This window comes from Ranitomeya variabilis, chromosome 2, assembly GCF_051348905.1.
Source record: "Ranitomeya variabilis isolate aRanVar5 chromosome 2, aRanVar5.hap1, whole genome shotgun sequence".
NCBI classification, from domain to species: Eukaryota; Metazoa; Chordata; class Amphibia; order Anura; family Dendrobatidae; genus Ranitomeya; species Ranitomeya variabilis.
This window is the reverse complement of record NC_135233.1, coordinates 106,013,531-106,019,211: the sequence shown is the minus strand read 5'-3', so window position 1 is coordinate 106,019,211 and position 5,681 is coordinate 106,013,531.

Here is a 5,681-nt window from a genome sequence, read left to right as displayed (position 1 = left end):
AAATCCAAATTCACAACAGTACCCCCCCCTCAAGGAGGGGGCACCGAACCCTCACCAGAACCACCAGGGCGATCAGGATGGGCCCTATGAAAGGCACGAACCAGATCGGAGGCATGAACATCAGATGCATTCACCCAAGAATTATCCTCCTGGCCGTATCCCTTCCACTTGACCAGATACTGGAGTCTCCGTCTGGAAACACGAGAGTCCAAGATTTTCTCCACAACGTACTCCAACTCACCCTCAACCAACACCGGAGCAGGAGGCTCAACGGAAGGCACAACCGGTACCTCATACCTGCGCAATAATGACCGATGAAAAACGTTATGAATAGAAAAGGATGCAGGGAGGTCCAAACGGAAGGAAACAGGGTTAAGAATCTCCAATATCTTATACGGGCCGATAAACCGAGGCTTAAACTTAGGAGAAGAGACCCTCATAGGGACAAAACGAGAAGACAACCACACCAAATCCCCAACAGAAAGCCGAGGACCAACACGACGGTGGCGGTTGGCAAAAAGCTGAGTCTTCTCCTGGGACAACCTCAAATTGTCCACCACCTGCCCCCAGATCTGATGCAATCTCTCCACCACAGCATCCACTCCAGGACAATCCGAAGATTCCACCTGACCAGAGGAAAATCGAGGATGAAACCCCGAATTACAGAAAAACGGGGACACCAAAGTGGCAGAGCTGGCCCGATTATTGAGAGCGAACTCCGCCAATGGCAAAAAAGCAACCCAATCATCCTGGTCAGCAGACACAAAACACCTCAGATATGTCTCCAGGGTCTGATTAATCCGCTCGGTCTGGCCATTCGTCTGAGGATGGAAAGCGGACGAAAAAGATAAATCTATGCCCATCCTAGCACAGAATGCCCGCCAAAATCTAGACACGAATTGGGTCCCTCTGTCAGAAACGATATTCTCAGGAATACCATGCAAACGAACAACATTTTGAAAAAACAGAGGAACCAACTCGGAAGAAGAAGGTAACTTGGGCAGAGGAACCAAATGGACCATCTTAGAAAAACGGTCACACACCACCCAGATGACAGACATCTTCTGAGAAACAGGCAGATCTGAAATAAAATCCATCGAGATGTGCGTCCAAGGCCTCTTAGGAATAGGCAAGGGCAACAATAATCCACTAGCCCGAGAACAACAAGGCTTGGCCCGAGCACAAACGTCACAAGACTGCACAAAGCCTCGCACATCTCGTGACAGGGAAGGCCACCAGAAGGACCTTGCCACCAAATCCCTGGTACCAAAAATGCCAGGATGACCTGCCAACGCAGAAGAATGAACCTCAGAGATGACTCTACTGGTCCAATCATCAGGAACAAACAGTTTATCAGGTGGGCAACGATCAGGTCTCTCCGCCTGAAACTCCTGCAAGGCCCGCCGCAGGTCTGGAGAAACGGCTGACAATACCACTCCATCCTTAAGGATACCTGTGGGCTCAGAGTTACCAGGCGAGTCAGGCTCAAAACTCCTAGAAAGGGCATCCGCCTTAACATTCTTAGAACCCGGTAGGTATGACACCACAAAATTAAACCGAGAGAAAAATAATGACCAGCGCGCCTGTCTAGGATTCAGGCGCCTGGCGGTCTCAAGATAAATCAAATTTTTGTGGTCAGTCAATACCACCACCTGATGTCTGGCCCCCTCAAGCCAATGGCGCCACTCCTCAAAAGCCCACTTCATGGCCAAAAGCTCCCGATTCCCAACATCATAATTCCGCTCAGCGGGCAAAAATTTACGGGAAAAGAAGGCACAAGGCCTCATCACGGAGCAGTCAGAACTTTTCTGCGACAACACTGCCCCAGCTCCGATCTCAGAAGCGTCGACCTCAACCTGAAAAGGTAGAGCAACATCAGGCTGACGCAACACAGGGGCAGAGGAAAAACGGCGCTTAAGCTCCCGAAAGGCCTCCACAGCATCAGGGGACCAATCAGCAACATCAGCACCCTTCTTAGTCAAATCGGTCAATGGCTTAGCAATATCCGAAAAACCAGCAATAAATCGACGATAAAAGTTAGCAAAGCCCAAAAATTTCTGAAGACTCTTAAGAGAAGAGGGCTGCGTCCAATCACAAATAGCTTGAACCTTGACAGGATCCATTTCAATGGAAGAGGGGGAAAAAATATATCCCAAAAAGGAAATCCTCTGTACCCCAAAAACACACTTAGAACCCTTCACACACAAAGAATTAGACCGCAAAACCTGAAAAACCCTCCTGACTTGCTGGACATGAGAGTCCCAGTCATCCGAAAAAATCAGAATATCATCCAGATACACAATCATAAATTTATCCAAATAATCGCGAAAAATATCATGCATAAAGGACTGGAAAACTGACGGAGCATTAGAAAGACCAAAAGGCATCACTAAATACTCAAAGTGGCCCTCGGGCGTATTAAATGCGGTTTTCCACTCATCCCCCTGCCTGATTCGCACCAAATTATACGCCCCACGAAGGTCAATCTTAGAGAACCACTTGGCCCCCTTTATGCGAGCAAACAAATCAGTCAGCAACGGCAATGGGTATTGATATTTAACAGTGATTTTATTCAAAAGCCGATAATCAATACATGGTCTCAAAGAGCCGTCTTTTTTTGACACAAAGAAAAAACCGGCTCCTAAGGGAGATGACGAAGGACGAATATGTCCCTTTTCCAAGGACTCCTTTATATATTCTCGCATAGCAGCATGTTCAGGCACAGACAGATTAAATAAACGACCCTTTGGGTATTTACTACCCGGGATTAAATCTATGGCACAATCGCACTCTCGGTGCGGAGGTAACGAACCAAGCTTGGATTCTTCAAAGACGTCACGATAGTCAGACAGGAACTCAGGAATTTCAGAGGGAATGGATGATGAAATGGAAACCACAGGTACATCCCCATGAGCCCCCTTACATCCCCAGCTCAACACAGACATAGCTCTCCAGTCGAGGACTGGGTTGTGAGATTGCAGCCAAGGCAATCCTAGCACCAAATCATCATGTAGATTATACAGCACCAGAAAGCGAATAATCTCCTGGTGATCCGGATTAATACGCATAGTTACTTGTGTCCAGTATTGTGGTTTATTATTAGCCAATGGGGTGGAGTCAATCCCCTTCAGAGGAATAGGAGTCTCCAAAGGCTCTAAATCATACCCACAGCGTTTGGCAAAGGACCAATCCATAAGACTCAAAGCGGCGCCAGAGTCGACATAGGCGTCCGTGGTAATAGATGACAAAGAGCAAATCAGGGTCACAGATAGAATAAATTTAGACGGTAAGGTGCAAATGGAAACAGATTTACCAAGCTTTTTAGTGCGCTTAGAGCATGCTGATATAACATGAGTAGAATCACCACAATAGAAACACAACCCATTTTTCCGTCTAAAATTCTGCCGCTCGCTTCGGGACAGAATTCTATCACACTGCATACTCTCTGGCGACTTCTCAGTGGACACCGCCAGATGGTGCACTGGTTTGCGCTCCCGCAAACGCCTATCGATCTGAATAGCCATTGTCATGGACTCATTCAGACCCGCAGGCACAGGGAACCCCACCATAACATCCTTAATGGCATCAGAGAGACCCTCTCTGAAAGTCGCCGCCAGGGCGCACTCATTCCACTGAGTAAGCACAGACCATTTACGGAATCTTTGGCAGTAAATTTCCGCTTCATCTTGCCCCTGAGATAGGGACATCAAAGTTTTTTCTGCCTGAAGCTCCAAATGAGGTTCGTCATAAAGCAACCCCAAGGCCAGAAAAAACGCATCCACATTGAGCAACGCAGGATCCCCTGGTGTCAATGAAAAAGCCCAGTCTTGAGGGTCGCCCCGGAGCAAGGAAATCACAATCCTGACCTGCTGTGCAGGGTCTCCGGCAGAGCGAGATTTCAGAGACAAAAATAATTTGCAATTATTTCGAAAATTCTGAAACCCGGATCTATTCCCCGAGAAAAATTCCGGCAAAGGAATTCTCGGCTCAGATACAGGTGCATGACAAACAAAATCTTGCAAATTTTGTACCTTCGTGGCGAGATTATTCAAACCTGCAGTTACACTCTGAAGATCCATTACAAACAGGTGGACACAAAGCCATTCAAGGGTTAAGAGGAGGTAAGAAGCAGCTAGACAGCAATTAAGGGCTAGGCAGCAAAACTCTGAGGGGAAAAAAAAAAAAAATTTCCCTTCAACACTTCTTTTTCTCCTGCTTCAGCCCAAACAATTAACACTTTGTCGGCCGGTCAAACTGTCATGATCTCAATGGCAAGAGAACATAGCATAAGCATATATAGGAACTAGCTCTTGGAAGATGGGAACTGAGCTGACCATGAACTAAACCTAACGCACAACTAGCAGTGGCCGGGTAGCATGCCTACGTTGATTCTAGATGCCCAGCCCAGCCGGAGGACTAAATAAAGCTAGCAGAGGAAAATATTAGTCCTAGCTCACCTCTAGAGAAATACCCCGAAAGGAGACAGAGGCCCCCCACATGTATTGGCGGTGAGTTGAGATGAAATCACAAACGTAGTATGAAAATAGGTTTAGCAAATTTGAGGTCCACTTACTACATAGCAGAAGACAGAAAGGACACTTTCATGGTCAGCTGAAAACCCTATCAAAAAACACCATCCAGAAATTACTTTAAAACTCTGGCATTAACTCATAACACCAGAGTGGCAATTCCCTTTCACAAGAGCTTTCCAGACACAGTAACGAAACTACAGCTGTGAACTGGAACAAAATGCAAAAACAAACATGGACAAGAGTCCAACTTATCTAGTAGTTGTCTAGGAGCAGGAACAAGCACAGAGAGGCTTCTGATAACATTGTTGACCGGCAAGCAGCTAACAGAGCAGCAAGGTTATATAGCGACTCCCACATCTTGATGGGAACAGGTGAACAGAGAAGATGAAGACACCAGTTCAACTCCACCAGTAGCCACCGGGGGACCCCAAAATCCAAATTCACAACACTTCTGTACTCCAAAGAGACACTTTGAGCCCTTAACAAATAAAGCATTCTCACGCAAAACCTGAAACAACATCCTGACCTGCTCTACATGCGAGTCCCAGTCATCAGAAAAAAACAGAATATCATCCAGATAAACGATCATAAATTTATCCAGATACTTCCGGAAAATATCATGCATAAAGGACTGAAACACTGAAGGAGCATTAGAGAGCCCAAAAGGCATCACCAAGTACTCAAAATGACCTTCGGGTGTATTAAATGCGGTTTTCCATTCATCTCCTCGCTTAATGCGCACAAGGTTGTACGCACCACGAAGATCTATCTTGGTGAACCACTTGGCACCTTTAATTCGGGCAAACAAGTCCGACAACAGAGGCAAAGGATACTGAAATTTAACAGTGATTTTATTCAGAAGCTGATAGTCAATACAAGGTCTCAAAGATCCGTCCTTCTTGGCCACAAATAAGAATCCCGCACCAAGAGGGGAAGAGGAAGGACGGATATGCCCCTTCTCCAGAGATTCCTTGATATACGAACGCATTGCGGTATGCGCAGGTACAGACAGATTAAATAGTCTTCCCTTAGGAAATTTGCTACCTGGAATCAAATCTATGGCACAGTCACAGTCCCTATGAGGAGGCAGAGCACTGGACCTGGACTCGCTGAACACATCCTGATAATCAGACAAATACTCAGGAACTT